The following is a 17,958-nucleotide window of genomic DNA, read 5'->3' as shown; positions in this document are numbered from 1 at the left end:
TTAATGGCAAACACCTGGAGCCTAAAATTACTCCAAACAAAATGCAGCTAATGTAATCTAGTGAAAAATTTATTTGTATTCTCAATTTTCTCTTACTAGCCAACTGCTATGCCTTAATAGGTTTGAACTCCTGAGAAAACTGAACTAAGAGAATTGGAAAGTAAAACATAAATAGGAAGTGACATTGTTACCGTGCTTAAATTTAATATAATGAGCAAATGGCAAAATCTAAAAGGCTATGTTTTAAAATTATCAGTGTCACCAGTATCATTAAGATACAGTTAAAGCTACAGCGCAGTAACCACATAGCAAGATTAGAATATGTCAAAATCAAATAAACCTGGAAATAACTTCTCATTAATAAAGAAATTTTATGGTAAATTAAAGATATCTGTTGTTAATTAAAGCCTGAAATAAAATACAAGCCTTAAAAATTATTATCCATTTCTTCTCCCCCTTCCCATAGCCCTCTTTAAAAAAAAAAAAAAAAAAGCAGGCAGATTGAGTCTGAAATGCCTGTGGGCAAGTAAGGTAAAGATATCTGTAGTTGATGGGCTTCCCTGGTGGTGCAGTGATTAAGAATCCGCCTGCCAATGCGGTGGACAAGGGTTTGAGCCCTGGTCCGCGAACATCCCACATGCCGCGGAGCAACTAAGCCTGTGCACCACAACTACTGAGCCTGCGCTCTAGAGCCCACAAGCCACAACTACTGAGCCCTTGTGTCAGAACAACTGAAGCCTGGGCACCTACAGCCCATGCTACCCAACAAGAGAAGCCACTGCAATGAGAAGCCTGCGCACAGCAACGAAGACCCGACACAGCCATAAATAAAAATAAAGTTCCCTTTCAAAAAAAAAAAAAAAAAAGATATCTATAGTTGAATATACAGGTCTAGAACTCAGGGATATAGCTAGGGGTTTGGAAATTACCAGTCTTTACCTGTGGCACAACAACAAGGATACCCATTTCCAGTATTTTCATGCACTAAGTATAAATAATGAGGAATATTCATTAAATAGTTAAATACATAATTTTAAAAGGACAGTATTTTAAAAATTGAACTTACTTCCTTTCTAGGAGGCTCAAAACTACTGATTTCATAATTTCCTTGAACATGAGTGTACACATGGGCAATTTTAGTATCTCTTATCCAAAGTTAAGTAAATCTCTACCTTCAGGTGACGATGGTAAAAATGAATGAAGGGTTAGACAGAAGAGGACCCAAGCGATTTAAACCAAACTTTAGCAAATTAAAATGCTCAAATCCTAAAATTAAAACATATTCCTTTTTTACAGTGCCTACAAAAAAAAAAAACTAGTTTCTTTACATCTTAAGGTATAAAATAGATGTCTTAAAATTAAGTGCTCTTAAAAGTTAGTTCCATCATACACACACTCCTATACATAAAATAGATAACCAACAAGGACCTACTGTATAGCACAGGGACCTATACTCAATATTTTGTAGTAACTTAAAAGGGAAAAGAATCTGAAAAAAAATAGATATATATATACACAGGTATAACTGAATCACCGTGCTGTATACCTGAAACTAACACAACATTGTAAATCAACTATACTTCAATAAAAAAAATTTAAACAATTTTTTAAAGTTAGTTAGATCCTATGGTACTCTGTGTCATGAAGATCACCGCCAGCAAGCTCTGAAAGCTGGGTTATAAGACAAAGACAAAGGCTTCCCGGCCCCCAGCTGTAACGAGGGGAGGGCCATGGGCAGCCCAGTGTTGGGGAGCCCTTCTCTGGGGTGGCAACCCGTCGTGAACATTTTACCATTTATAGCCTCCCTCCTGGGCAGAAGTTTTGAGAAACAAGGTTGTTCTAACAGCCCTCACCATTCTGTGGAAACACAATCCCCAGGGAAGCACACAGCTCCTCCAGACCATGAGCAGCATTTTTGTGAAGCAGTGAGAATCAGTGTTTAGGTAACACCACCTTGGGCGCTGCGCCTTCATTGGTGTCTTCATTCACACCGCCCCACACAAACACAAGGAGAGAAAGCAAGTCAGGTCCCACTTCAAAGCCTTGTCCTTAACTCACCTTCAGTAAACTCACTCTCTGAAGATGGAGTAGGGAACTCAATAATTTCTAACAAAGGAAGCATTTAGGGCTGCCAGCTCCCCAGGTTTAGCCCGGGCCGTCTGGGAAAGCACAGGGCTCCTATGAATCCTGAGGTCACCTCTTATTCACCACGGGAGCTGCTCTTTGCGCATGCAGAGATGAGACACGTTCTAATCAGTTCTGGGCTCATCCTGTCCCCGTGGCAGCCTTCGGTGCAACCCAAACACCAAACTATTAGCCTTAAAAGGACAGAAAGGATTAGTATCAGGCATGGGAGGCCTTGCTTTTCCAGGTGCAAATTATAAGTACAGGATCTTACCCTATATAAATGAACTTAAATGAAAGGCACTGAGGAGAGGGAATGTGAGATGAACAAAACTGTATTGCCACTGAGTGAAAAGGACTCTCTTTCATAGAATTTTTCAAATGTCTCAGTCAGGTAAAACTTCATTACCATTTCTTAGCCAACTGCTCTAGATTTTTCCCATTCACTATACTGAGTTTCTTATATATTACTGTCTATGAAGTATACTTTTATTCTCTGGTTTCTCTCATTCCAAGGTTAAGTTGCTTTTACAGAAAACAATCTAGGAAAATCTCCCTCTTGGGAGATGTCCAGATTATTATTATTGTTTCGAAAGAAAATTTTAGGTTTCTGGACCATAGACAGGTTGAACACATGGAAAGCATTCAACGAATACTTAGCATCAGCTACTTGGGAACACAAATAGACACTGTTCCAAGTCTGGATATACAATTAAGACATTTAATGTGAACTATTAAAGGAGCAGTGTGATACAGCTGGAAAGAAGTTTTGGAGTCAATCTAGGTGATCTTTTTAACCTTTTTGAGCATGTCTTCTAATCTTAGTTCACTCAACAACCACTTATAGGGCAGCAGGTATGTTCTGGCTTCTGCGGTAGATGGTGGAAACACATAGAAAAACAGAAATAATACCTATCTTTCATAGTTTAATGAATATGGAAGAATGAATGAATATATACATATATATATATGCAAGTGCCTGGCACATGGTAGGTGCTCAACAATTGCTGGTCACTGTTATATTTTACATCCGACTTGCAGTTAGAATGTTTGGAAGTTTAGTGCACAAGTGACAAGTGTCCTTGTTTCTATACTGAACTGCTAAGAGCTGGTTATCACTTTATCCTGAAGAATACGACGTTAAATTCTTCTGAGGAGACCTTCGATTCTGCCCTAGGTCCTAACTAGAGTCCTCTGGTGTCCTAATTACTCCTCTCACCTCAGTTCTTTCCAGCCATCAGGTCAAAAACCTTAAAAGGACAGATTACCAAGAGGGCTGAGTCCCCAAGACTGGGTTTCCCAAACTTGTCTGATCATATCACTCACCTGAAGCATCTAATAAAGATTTCTGATCCCACCCCAGACATAATAAATAAGAGCACGTGCACCCTCCACCCCCTATAATGCTCCAAGAAAGTCCTCTCTTCTCAGGCGTGCTTTACTTCCACCTTCAAGTGGCTGAGGTCATTCTCCTCAGGTTTCCACGACATGCCCTCTGACCCTTTCTCCAGGGTTCAGTTTAGCACTGAACACTCTGGCCACCAGTGCAGCAGAATCAACTCTCTCTGCTGGACCCCCACCATCTCAGCAAGACATATGTTGTTGTTATTGTTGTTGCTGTTTTTCTGTCCCTTAATGCCTCCCTTCTAGAATTTCCCTATAGAAGATCATTTTAAACTACCACAGATCTCTGAAAAGTCACCTTTTTCAAAAAATAATTTTCTTAATTTATAATTCCCAAACTGACTCCAATAGACAAGCAAAACATACATAATTGAAGTCCACATTTTTAGGGAACAGAAATATAAGCTATTTATATTTTCAAAATCAATTAGTGATCTGATACAGACCTAAAAAAAGTCCACGTATTCTCTGGAGAACTTTGTTTCTTTAAAATAACAGTAAATGAAAGGCTAGGTTTGCACTGAAGGTGACTCATGCCTTTGTTTTGTTTAATATTTATTAGATCCCTACCATGAGAAAAAAAACTTTTCAGGAAAACTGTGGAAACACAAAAATGCCTGTAACATGGCCCATGCTTCAAAGAAATCAACTTCAGCAGAAGAAATAATGACTTGAGCACCTGAGGAGAGGTACTAACTTTAAATGGCACATTCAACCTAGGAATTCATCTGTCTCTCCATCCATCCATCCATCCAGTGAGCATTTACTATGCACTCACCATCAAAGACATTAAGTTAAATCAGTAAATATCCTTACACTCACGTAAGAGTGACAAGGAAACAATCAGACAACACTGAAAAGGACAAGTGTTCTGAAAAGTATAGAAACAGTGCCAGAAGAAATTAAAGAAAATGATAAATTACCTGAAATCATGGCTCTGGAACAAAATGAGTATATGCAAAATAGAATGAGACACTCTTTTCTTTTGAGTAGGTCAAAAATCAGTGAAGACCGCTCTGTGAACATGGTGTTTTAATTCCTCATATCTCTACCAGATATAAAGAGACTGTGACTCTCTGTACCTTTTGAAATCAGTTCGTAATGATCCTATCTCTAGAGTAATTTCTAGGCCACAAAAATGACCTGCTATGGTATGAAAGCCGTTTACACATACAGCAAAGAAAATATACCCTTATAGATGGCAAAGCATGCAGACACACTAGCATCATACCCTTGCGACTTTATACTGTTTTCTGGGAGTTCAGGAATTAATGAACTATTATGGACGGCAAATATTTCACAGTATACGGTATAATTTTTCCTTGAACTTATTTGTATGTAAACTTAAATCTTTCTATCTGAATTTTTACCTGATATTTTCAGTATTCCTAACATGCACTTTACATCTGACGTTTAAGCTTTATATCCAATCACTTAACAAAAATCCTGCCCCGTCTTTTCATAAGTGATCTGCACAAACTCAACATCAATACCTCAGAAGCAAAAAAAGAAACAAAACACCGACACTCAGAGAAAAGTCACCACTATGAAATTATTAGGTGCTAGAGGCAAGTTCAGATGAATAAAACAATACTACATGCTTGCTTGCTTTCACTCTATCCCCTCCCAATAAGTTTTGGTCTAACAAACTGAAGAATGTTAGCATCTAATGCTTTTCCAACACTAAGTACTGAGATGACTTAGACCCTTTCTCTAAGTGGAAATAAAAGTTTTCCCTAAAGTACTGAAGATGACAAAATTGGGGGGGAAAAAAAGGTTTAAAGGTTAGAAAATATGACAGGTCTAATTGTACATCCTACTCTCTGGTTTTTGGATGACTCACAGTGAAATTCAGGATAGATTACCTTTATGTGCCTATGTGGTCTGTGGATACTAATAAACTACCTGGCTCATCTAAATGTTAAAATATCTTTCTTTTCCCTCCAGAGATCTCCTACTTTTAAATAGTCTCCTCTTAAATTCAACTCAGTTAATAAAATAAGGAAACTCTGACCTCCAAAACTGGCCTAGGAGAATCTCCGTTTACTCTGTAATGGGAGGTGGGGAGGGCGGGGAAACATCTACACACCAACATGGAGCAGACCAAGGGGGAGCAAACAGAGGCAAGCTGAAATCCTGTGGAATAAATCTCCTTCAATTTTTTTCAATTTTTTATTGTGATAAAATATACATACATTTGCCATTTTAACCATTTTTAGCCATACAGTTCAGTGGCATTAAGTACATTCACAATATTGTATAACCATCGCCACTATTCATTTCCAGAACTTTTTCATTATCCCAAGCAGAAACTCGGTACCCATTAAACTATAACACCCGTTCCTCTTTCCCCAGCTCCTGGTAATCTCTATTCTACTTTCTTCTCTATGAATTTGCCTATTCCAGGTACCACACATAAGTAGAAACAGGCAATATTTGTCCTTTTGTGTCTGGCTTATTTCGCTCAGCATGTTTTCAAGGTTCATCCATCTTGTAGCAGGTACTGGAATTTCATTCCTTTTTACGGTTGAATAATAATCCACTGTATGTACACACCGCATTTTGTTTATCCATTCATCTGTGAATGGACACCTGGGTTGTTTCCACCTTTTAGATGTTCTAAATTATGCTGCTATAAACACTGGTGTACAGGTATCTGTTTGAGTCCCTGCTTTCAATTATCTTGGGTACATACTTAGCAATGGAATTGCTAGGTGATTATATATTTAACGTTTTGAGAAACCGCAAAACTGTTTTCCACAGCAGCTGCACCTTTTTACATTCCCAACAACAATACACTAGTGTTCCAATTCAATATACTCTTAAGTATTCTCTGATTCACTAATTCGGAATAATGTTTACCTTTATTACCCTAAATTAAATTTTTTTTCCTGATACAAGAAAAACCACAACAGAAAAATCAGGAACAGTAATATCTGAAGACATTTAGTATTTTCCTCTTAAATGACTTAATAGAAAATATAAAATGTGTTTAAAAATAACACTTTAAAATATAAGAGAAAAAGAATACCCTAAAAATATATTAATGATCCTACACTTAGAACTTGTACCATAAAAACTTGTCAATCTGAACCCTAAAAAGTCATATACTTGAAAATCTCATGTCTGAGTAAGTGGATGCAAATACTTGAGATATTTTAAAGGAAATTTACCTTTCTTATGGGTCAGTTCACACAGTACCTGGAACAAGAAGGTCTTGCTTTAGTAAACCAGAAGACGAGGCTGTGTAATGAGCTTACCTAAATACCACTGGCAGTAGTTTCCACAACTTTGCCCAAACTCAAGGAGGAGGAGATGGGCAGCTAAAAGCAATAACGATGTCCTTAAACCTTTAACACCTGCTCTTACCAATCTGCCATCAAGTGCTTACAGGAGACAGCAAGTAGCAAAACAAATGGCAACAGAAAACCGCCAAAACAAATCAACAGGCATATTTGGGAATCTATTGGTGGGGGTGGGGTGAGATGGGGAGGTGGATATTTGTTTATTGTTGTGATTTATTTTGCATACAAAAATATAGTTCTAACTTTTGCTGGTAAACTGTTCCTAGTTCATGTGATAGCACTGAATAAATTGACATGTATTTCATGGCGGTCCTGCACCTCTATGAAAAAGCGCACTAGGAGAACTAGCTTCAACCCATACTGCAGTTTTACACTGCTTTTAAGTAAATTGATTTTTCCAAGGTGCTTAAAGTGTTTTGCCCTCCTAATTAGGTAAATATTCCCTCTATGATCTATTTAAACTTCTGTTAGGGTAAAACCTTTTCATATAGAGTAGGAAGCCAAACTTTATCCTAGACTTGCCTGGATAATTGCAAATTCCTAATTAGTTACATACAGAACAATGGAGTTATTTTTAACAGAGACCCTCTTCCACCAGCTGTGGAGAATCTGACTGAGATCCTTAAGAATAAATTAAATCATGTTATTTCCTGGGATTTTAGAATCTACCATTATTTCTCAAACATACTATATTTGCTCATGTATGAAGACAATTATCTGGATAATTATTTCAACAGAAAGCTTTTCATAATTGAACACTATGAGTTTGTATTATATCAACTTAGTTTAAGCAAATTTTTCTAACTGGTTGCCATTATAAAAACCTTCATCTTCCAGAGTCAAAACAAGGAAGTATCGGAAGCCTAAAATTCTAACATAAATTTAGTTTTAAACATAGCCTATAGGTGCTCCAATTTTAACATTTCTCAAGTTTCAGAAAGGAGCAAAGGACTGAAGTTATCACCATCCTGCTCTAGGAGTCTGGTGGTAGACACAGCTCTCTATACTACATTCCAAAAATATGAGCAAAATACCCCTATAAGTAAACAGAAAAATGTCTTGCATTTGCCAGAAAGTCAGGACAGCATAAGAATATTCCATTAAGAACCCAGTTTAGAACTCAGTAAGTGCCTCCTGAGTCAATAAACAAGTGAATGAAATAAAATTACATTTTAAAATCAAACATAATCATTTAACACACGGGACATTTTAAAGATACCTACTAGAATCTCAAATAATGCTAGCTTTTGCTGAACACCGTCTCACTAAAATCTCCTCCCTCCAGTTACTTAAAAACTGACAAGCAGTTGTAATATTATAGAAACAAAAGATATTAGGAGCCAGTGACTGAACCGACAGGGAGTATTGCCAAAGACATCTCATCAGCCAATGAAATTACAATCCAGGTGTTTCAGAATGCTAAACTTGCATATCTCAACTAGGGACAAAAAGAGATTCAAGGACTGATCCATTTTTAAACTGAGAAACCTCCCCACCTGTAATAGTTGATCATTATGGTCTATCTTACCTGATTTATACCTGGTGGTTTAAAAACCTCCCAACCCCCAATTCCAACCGCACATACCTCTGGTCTCCAAGGACTCATCCTTGACACTAAACCTGCACCATAAACAATTCCCCTCTGGGTAAGCTTGTGACTAGAGATCAGCCTCTCATTGGCTGTACCTTGCAAAGAGTTCAAGTACCAACCACAAGTCATCCTCCCAAGTGAGCCTATATTTGGCTTCCACAGAAACCTGCCTCTGTCTAGCCACAGTGATTGAAGCATTCTCTGCCGTTTAAAAAACACATTAATACTGTACCATACTGTGTATTTTAAGGTTAAAAAAGTGTGGGCTTATGAATATTTTCCTATATTCAAAGGCATTCAATGTCAACTAAAGAATAAAGCTTCTCCTCAACCACCTAAGTGCATTCCCAACAGCTGTTAAGGATGAGAATTAAGGTTTGCTTGAAAATGTCTTAACACAAAAAAATCTCATTGAATGGATTAACCTTGTTAAAGTGAAGAAAAGGCAATTGTGATTTCTAAAGTGAAAACAGAGGTAGGATGCAAAGATTCCCCTACACAGAAAATGATTCTTTTCCCCCATTCTCAGCTATAATTATTGAAAGCTCAAATAACAGGCTTACTAAGATAATATATAGGAACTAAAGCCTATGCCTCTATCATTGCTTTGGAAGTTCCTCTAATAAGAGATTGCACTTTGTCCCCTCCACCTCAAGAATGACCCTGAATCAAGCAGACTGCCTTGTCCACTTCAGCAATGCTAACGAGCTACGGACCACATGTAAGGAAAGACAACTTTTGAGAGGTCACAGATCAACTATTACATTAAGAGTAGGGAGAAAATGAAACTGCTATCTAAAGATTGAAACTTTATTTACTCGTCACAAAGGAAAAAATAAACCACTTTTCAAAGTGGCCAAACACAATTTGGAGGTCTCTGAAAACATACAAAGTAATACTGTAAGAACAGCTCAGTTTTTAAACTTTGGAATATAATGAACTATGGAGTTTGTATAAGGCTTTGCTAAACACTTTTCAATACACTGACTCATTAACCCCTTGTGACAACCACCTGATAAATGGTACAGATGAGATGTTTTCGCCTTATAATAAAATGAGGAAACCCAGACTGAGAGGTTCAGTAGTCTAACAGGGACACACAGCCAAGAAGTAAACTAAGTCCTTGACAGATAAGATATTCTGATTTCAAACCCATACTCAGATGTGGCCTGCACCAGAGGGTATAAGATTTCTAATCTTTGCCAATCATTTCGATATCTTTATCTTTTAAATTACGTCTCATTTGTACTAAGCACCTTGATGTCCTAAAAATGGAACCATACATCCTGAGTTAAATCATGTTTCCAATATTTGTCACACTCACAAGAACACTATAATCCAGTAACATGGTTCTTATGTTGGTTCCTTGAAAATAACTATGATCCCAATAGTCAGGAATGGGTATGAAAGGGTTTTTCAGCTATCTGATTGTCTAACTGATGCCTCACCTTTAGTTGAATTTATAATTTTCAGAGCTGGAGGCCATGCAATTCACATAACACTAAAATAATATAGAACAATTTAAAGCTGATTTACTTGTGTAGGTCTTTCAGGATCATATAATGCTCTAGGGTCAGGATTATGAGCTGCAATTATCTCTGAGCAGTACAGTAACTATGAAAGATACAGCAGATTCAGATATATTTATAATGAATCTGGAAGTTACTGCTCTTAAAATCCTAATAAAAAGAGATTATTTTATCATCTGTCTTTTCCTGAAAGCAGTATGCATAAAAAAAAAACCAGAAAGAAAAAGGTATTGGGTTACTGGATATTTATGGATGAAATCCACATAAATGAATGCTTACTTTAACATGAGTTGGAATTTTCACTATTTCATATAAAATCAAAAAGTTGTTGAAATTCCTTCTACCAAATAAATTCTAAAATGTAACAGATTTAAATTAAATCCACTAATTAGAAAACTATTTGACCATATGCCACCTAAAGAATCTTTCTTGCTGTTTGTTTCAATCTTAAACATATTCTTCCCAATTCACAGACAGATCTAGTGCTTTATATTTGAATTTCATTCTCTGGTAGTAAAGCAATGATTTTAATTCTTCAGATTAATTGTGCAGCTAGTTAAGGAAAAGTGAGTGATAGTTTGGCTATATTATTTACCTGAATGAAGACATTTGAAAAGAATCACCGAATTAACAGGTAACCATGGATATCAGGGGTAATTTTTTTTCAACTCCCCATCAGTGATTTTTCATGCTGCTCCCTACTTATACTTTTATTACATTGAAATAACCAAGAAGCTCTAACTACCTTCTCAGCAATTCCTATAGGCAGTTATTTCAATCAAACAGAAAATGTCACAAAGTTTTTTTCTATCAGTTTTTACCATGACATTCAAGTATTTTTAAAAAAACATTTTTTGCTTGTTTTTGAGCTATAGGTAATCCAGTATTTAAATTCCACTTAAGAGTTGAATATAATCTTCCTCTGGTGGTATGGAAGGAAGAAAACTGAATTACAAGATCTTAAAAGCAATAAATAAGCAATAAACGTGAATAGATTTGAGAGTCAGAAAGTTCTACGTTGCAATCCCCAATATGGTACCTAACCACTAGCCACAAGTAGCAGTTTAAGATAATTAAAAGTAAATACAATTTAAAATACAGTTCCTCCATCGAACTAGCCACATTTTAAATGGTACAACAGCTACACGTGCCTGGTGGCTGCCATACTGGACAGCAGATATAAAACCATTTGCATTACAGAAGAAAATTCTATGTAATCTTACACAAGTTACTAAATTTCTGTGAACCTCAATGCCTTGTCTATAAAATGTCCTTAACATCACCTAAATTGAAAGATTAGAATTGTAATGAGATAATATATAAAAAACACAATACACAGTACTTAGTACACATTAGATAGCTAAAAAAGAGTAGCTATTAATACAATTCTGTATTGGATTTTAATCTCTGATTGCCAATACCAAACAAGTCACTTCCCCTCCCTGGGCCTCATTTTCCTAAAACTGAAAAGCTGGTAAGTTCTTCAGGTTTTCAGTTCTAAGGACGTTATCAAATTTTACCACATAAAATGAAGTGTTAAGCAAAAGGGGCACAAACTCCTACCGAGTAAACTACTACTCAGGCTCCTACAGCCAGCTTCCTAACGGATCCCAAGCATTTCTCTAGAAACCCTGGAAGACTGGCTCTCCAATACAGCCAGCCCATGGTCTGATGTGAGCTATTTATAAGGTCTGTCTTAAAAGGTTACTGGAATATCTTTCTGATATTGTACCTACTGTAATTAGAAGCTACAACCTCCTATTCCATGATAGTATCTTGCAGTTTTAAGATCTCTTTTAAAATGAACGCTATCTTCACGTAGAATTTTTTTCTCTTACAAGCATTTAAGCCAAAACACTTTAAAAGCACATACGAGTCTAAGTACCATTTTTTAGAGACTTTTTCTTTCTATCAGCTATGCCTCATTCTTAGCCAGCTTGTGGGTGACCCTCTAGCGTCTAAACAAAGTGAGAATTACACCCTTATAGGGGGGAGTCCCCTTGCAGGACCAGAAGCATGCCCAAAGACTTTACCCTCGTTAACAGCTGCTCCCCGGGAGCCAAGAAATTTACTGAACGCTGGTTCCACAGAGGCCGCTTCCAATCAGGGAGAACCACGGGGCCCCATGCAAGGCACAAAACCAGGGCCACGGGCTGCTCTTGGCTGTGGTTGCGGGTCTCTTCCCCCGGGCGTTGTCCAGGGCCCCAGAGTCACAGCGTTAACTTGAGAGTGAAGAGCAACTCAGGCAGTAGAAATGAGAACAGAGCGGTGCATTTTTGCCCGAGGCCAGAAGCCTCCAAAAAAAAAAAAAAAAAAAAAAAGTGTTATTCCAGAGCAGATTCCTTTTCTTCCGGGTCTGTCTGCTCCCTCTCACTCTCTGCCTACAACCACCGTGCCTCCCCTTTTCCAATGCCCCACCTCTCTCCACATTTAAAAAAAAAAAAAAAAAGGTGGCGTATTCCCTCTTCCTTAGCTTTCCCCACCAGGGCCTGGAAACTGCAGGAAATTCAAATCAAATAACTGCACATTAAAAAATAAACATACAAGCAATCAGGGGGTGCCCACCGAACAAACGACCTCGCCTGTCCCAAAATATGATTAACCCTGGATGGAAGATGGGGAGGAAGACTAGAAACCAACAGGGATGGAGAGAGAAACGTGTGGATCTGGGGCCCCAGCGTTGGCCCGTCGCGGCCAAATTCCAAATTTTGTTTCAAGAACACGCTGGACTGATGAGAATATAAAATATAAAAAGTTTTAACTTTTAAGTAAGTCCGCAAACGGCACTGTCTGGATAAAATGCCATTGCTTCCCTTCGTCAGGGATAGAAGGGTGGGAATTGAGGTTCGAAAAGCTCCAACTCCAACCGCGCACTCCTGGAAGCCTCCCGGCCAACGGCGCCTCCGGGCGGCCCAACCCAGTCTCCAGAGACACCGGGCCCGGGTGCTCGGGCTCCCACGGGGCGCCGGGACCGGGCCTTTGGGAAAGTTCGCGGGCACAGCCCGAGGCCCCACTTTCCGCCCAGAGTGACAGGCCCTTCCCACGCCGGCCGGCCCCCGCCCCACCGCGGGCACCAGACGGTCCGCGCGGCCCCTCCCGGTCGCCTCTGGGCACGGATTCCGCCCGCCGGCCCCACCCCGGCCCGGGCGCCCCTCGGGGTGACCGACTGACCGGAGCTACGCTGGCCCACACACCCGGTCGCCCGCTCCTTCCCGCCGCGCCCCACTCCCCCGCCCGAGCTTCCAGCCGCCTGCTCGCCGAGTCCGGCCGCAGCCGCCGGTTACCGCCCCCAGCCCGGGGGGAGCCCGGGGGGCAGGACGGGGAGGGAGGACGTGGCGCGCACGGAGGTGGCCAGCGGCGAGGCGGGGAGTGTCCCTGAGAGGCCTGGCCTGGGCTGGGGGCCGGCGCGGGCTCGGGACCCTCCCCGCGAGCATCCCCGGGTCGGAGGTCCCGGCCCGCCCCGCCTGGCGCGGAGAGGCGGCCCCAACTTTCAGCCCCACTTCGCACACCCGCCCTCCTCCCCTCCACCATATGGAAATCTACAGCCTCAGAAAGTGACACGTCGAAGATTCCTCGGCCCCTCCGCCCGCCCTCCCCCTCCCGGGCAGCGTTCCTGCAGCGGAGATTCCGGGAGGGGGAGCGGATTCCTCGGACAAAATCTGCTGGGAAGGCCTGGGAGGGCGACGGGGAGAGGGCGGGGGGGGGGTAGGGAGAACCCGGGAACCACTGCCCAGATTTTTTTTTCCATCAAGAATCTACCCGTTTCTTTCCCTCCTCCAAGCCCTGGCCAGCTGGGGGGACGAGCGGGGGCCCGGAGCCCAGTAAGACGCGGCCCCAAAGCGTTGGCCGACCCCCGCTCCCGGGCCCCGTGTTCCCGGGGTGCCCAGAAGAGCGCGGAGCGCCCCAGCACTCTGGCGCCAAGTTTTCCTCGGGAAGCCCGCTGCGCCCGGAGCGCTCCGGGACAGGAACGCACTTTGGCGGACTCGGCGTCCGGTCGGGGCTTTCCAGCGCGCCGTGACCCGGCGGCTGAGACTCGGGGTCCGGGTTCCCCGCATTCTCCCGCTCCTGCATGCCTTACCTTCCCTCGGGCTGAAACGCGGGGCTCCGGGCGCGCCACACACCGGGTCTCCCACGCCTTCCCAGCAGCCAGCCCCGAGAATCCCCGCCGCCCCTTCGCAGCTCCCGCCGCTGCTGCAGCCGCCGCTCTCCTTGTCCTCCGGCCGCCGCCGCCGCTCAAATAACTACCAGGAGGGTTAGATGGGGGATTCCGCCATGTCAATGATGTCGGGACCACATGGGGATTTGGGGCCCGCCCCCTGCCGTAATCTGCCGAGTATAACCGCCTCCACAAGCTCAGATTCGCAGGCGCTGTGGGATCCTCCTTCCCCCTCCCCCCGCCTCCAGACCTGCATAACTATCCGGAAACTCTTTTTGGTTCAGCCGGACTAAAGAAGTCTTAGGCTTAGAGGAACTAGCAACTCCTGAAAGGCTAGGGCTGCATATTCTGCAAACGATCGCCAACACCAATATAAATGCAGGGTTTGCTGAGTAATAATCAGAGCTAAAACTATGACATTTTTCATTTACACATATATTAATTTTTTTAAAATCCCCACAACAACCTTATGAGCTATTTTGTCACCTTTCTCTATTTCCCACAGCAGTTTGTTCATATGGTTAACGTAGCGTGAACAGATTTTATTACACCGAAGTTAAAATGTCTATTTCCCCCACAGTACCCAATATGAGCTCACAAGAGCAGAGAGTGTTCCTTACTCATATCTGTATTTCCGTATCAAACATAGCATAATGCATAGGCCACAGTAGGACTCATTAGATAATTGCTGAGTTATATTAATCAAGTCAAATGTAATGTATCCTGTTGTACAGACTCAAAATGGTTAGCCAACTGTATCCCATCCCACCCCTCAAATTATCCAGGGAGACAAGAAAGTAGAAATTATCCCAGAGAGGCCACTTCTCTTTTTAGCTTCCCAGGTATTCTAAATAATTACATTAGCTTCAATTATTAGGCTACAAAGCAGTACTAGGTAGCAACCAGAGGCAATGTATTACTTTCATTGACCTAAAAAATACATAACAACCATTTGTCAGATAAAGTTACTGTACATAGTACTGTATTTTTCTCTCTTTTTTTTTGCGGTACGCGGGCCTCTCACTGTTGTGGCCTCTCCCGTTGCGGAGCACAGGCTCCGGACACGCAGACTCAGCGGCCATGGCTCACGGGCCCAGCCGCTCCGCGGCATGTGGGATCTTCCCGGACCGGGGCACGAACCCATGTCCCCTGCATCGGCAGGTGGACTCTCAACCACTGCGCCACCAGGGAAGCCCCGTAGTACTGTATTAAAGCCCGAAGAACATAAAAGAATACTAAGAAATAGCTCCTTTTGTTGTAGAATTTGCAATTCTTTTTTGGAGATGGGGGAATAATGGTGAATCCAGGCAAATGGGGCCCTCCCTCCTAACTGGCTTCTTTCCGCAAATGTTCCCAAAGAGTCTCTGGAAGCCATCTTTCTAGAACATGGTTCCAATCCTAGGCCATAGTTCTGTATTGGAAGGGAAAAAAGATAAAGCAGAGGTTCCCAGCTCCTGCCTCAGCTTCTCTAGCTTGCCCCTGAGCTATGGCCTCCAACCCAGCTGAACTCTCATGACTTCCAAGCACCTCTCTCCCTCTGCACATCCTTTCACTCTGTCTGGAGCATACTTCTTCCTCTACCCTATCTAAGGATCATTTCCTCATCTTTGATCACCCCCTCCCTTCCCATAGCCTTGAAGCTCTTTTCCCCACAATCTCATAATGCTTTTCAGTGCTTCTCACATTGCTCTGAAGTTGCTGTATATCTCTTCCACTTGGCTGGTCTTGTTCATTTTTGTATCCCCAGCATTAACCTAGCATTGTACTTTGAATATAATACCCTCCTTATAAATGTTTGTTGAATAAATTAATTTTAAAGTATGTTTTAAGAATCTGAATGACTAGATAAATGGGCAAACTTCAGAGGGTGGAAGTTTGAATTCAAGTGTAGTAAGACAGGCTTGGCAAAGGAGGTAAAAGTAGGCAAGAGAAATTCAGAAGACAGAATTATTTCTTCCAGTTTCTTCCACTAGGCTGAATTTGTTCCAATTAAGAAGAATCGGGGGCTTCCCTGGTGGCGCAGTGGTTGAGTGTCCGCCTGCCAATGCAGGGGACACGGGATGGTGCCCGGTCCGGGAAGATCCCACATGCCGCGGAGCGGCTGGGCCCGTGAGCCATGGCCGCTGAGCCTGCGCATCCGGAGCCTGTGTTCCGCAACAGGAGAGGCCACAACAGTGAGAGGCCCGCGTACCGCAAAAAAAAAAGAAGAATCAGGACTTCCCTGGTGGTCCAGTGGTTAAGACTTCGCCTTCCAATGTAGGGGGTGCAGGTTCGATGCCTGGTCAGGGAGCTAAGATCCCACATGCCTCGAGGCCAAAAAACAAAAACATAAAACAGAAGCAATATTGTAACAAATTCAATAAAGACTTAAAAAAAATGGTCCACATTAAAAAAAAATTTTATAAAAAGAGAATCAATGATACAAAATGCCTTAAAATTTTAAATGTATTTTCATATACATAATCTCAGCGTTTCATTTGTCTTCTTATCCTAACACCTAACATCAGTTTTGGACAGAATAGAAACCCAATTAAGTGTTTGCAAAATGAGAGGAAGTATGGTGTCGTGGAAGAAGCACGGAAATTATAATCAGACAAAAACCAGTGACATTGGACAAGTTTTTAAAGTTCTCTGAGCCTGGGTCATTTATTTATTAAGTGGTGATATTACCTTCCTGCTAAGGTTGTTGTGAGGAATAAAAACCTCAAGCACCTGATAATAAATAAAGGCTGGTTCCTCCTTGAATGAATGAATGAATGAATGAAGATGCCTTTACTAGAGAGAAACTTTTGAGAAGGCTCCCAACTACGTGCTGAGAGATTTAAATTTCATAATTGAGAAATCACTGTAGGATTATAAAGGCATGAAGTGACTGAAGTGGGTTTCAAAGTTGATTCTCCTAGCAGCAGGATCTAAAACAAGGTTCATGTCAGAGAGGCATGCCCTGAACCCATGAGGGAGATGATGAAGTCTTAGCCCAGAGCGGTAGTTCTGCAAATAGGAAGGAGGGCTTCAACTTAAGGCAGTGAGTATTATTGCCTTGCGTTGACAACACCCAAGTCATCTGCCACCCTAGGTCCTAAGTTATAGAACCACAGTCATAACTTTGCTCCAAAAGCAACTTAGGACTTGCTCGAGTACAGCAATTAACATCCAAATGAGATGCCTAGAAGTTAACACCTATAACAAAATATACAGACTTGCAAACCCTTCCATCGCCCATGCAATGTAAGCTGAGTTGTGTTAAAATTTTTAAATAAATAAAAGGTTCAAAGTTATACTTCCTGACTTTAGATAACTTACTTTATAACAAAAGAAATGCAAATCTAACATATTTGAAACTAGCATTGAAAAGGTCTCAAACCATTAAACCTGTAATATTTCTCAGCCTAAGATTTGTAAATTCAAACCTCTTTCTCAAAGATCACTATAGCTAGTAATACCTAATATCTAGAAGACCCAGCCAGGTTCTCAGTCTCCATATCCTACCTCTGCCTGCAGCTGGGGTTGCTAGATTCTCACAGGCAGGCTCAGTCTTGCCTCTAATCTTGAAACACAATCTTGACCTTAGAGGACATTAACTCTTTGCATCTACTTCTTGTTCTAATGTACTGAGCCAGATCTGATACCAGCTTCAATACGAATATTGATGAAAAACCAATTAATCCTGTTTTGAAGAGTGTTAGAATTCACTAGAGTGTGAACTAGAGTAAGGGTTAGCCAGCTCAGTCAACAATAAAATCTAAGAGCAACATTGCAACTGCACTTTTCTCCAGAACAGTTCAACCAGTCAAGCTATAGCTTCACCTTCCTTACTATTGTTCAATGCAAGACAAGGGCAGATTGTAA

At 41.4% G+C, this 17,958-nt stretch overlaps 1 protein-coding gene across 3 annotated transcripts in view; it reads right to left on the bottom strand.

Moving 5' to 3' along the window:
• Positions 1–14,248, bottom strand: part of FNDC3B (fibronectin type III domain containing 3B) — a 358,179-nt gene extending 343,931 nt beyond the window's left edge. The window contains exon 1 of one of the 3 annotated variants that reach the window (XM_067738062.1): positions 14,032–14,248. The gene's annotated coding sequence lies outside the window, so the exon portion shown is untranslated. Of the gene's footprint in view, positions 1–11,986; positions 12,388–13,124; positions 13,234–14,031 lie in introns of those variants that run through there. The other 2 variants (XM_067738064.1, XM_067738065.1) reach the window with 2 other exon arrangements.
• Between the last annotated feature and the right edge of the window lie 3,710 nt (positions 14,249–17,958).

The sequence above is a fragment of the Pseudorca crassidens genome, chromosome 5 (genome assembly GCF_039906515.1).
Source record: "Pseudorca crassidens isolate mPseCra1 chromosome 5, mPseCra1.hap1, whole genome shotgun sequence".
NCBI classification, from domain to species: domain Eukaryota; kingdom Metazoa; phylum Chordata; class Mammalia; order Artiodactyla; family Delphinidae; genus Pseudorca; species Pseudorca crassidens.
This window is presented reverse-complemented; position numbering and strand designations above follow the sequence as displayed.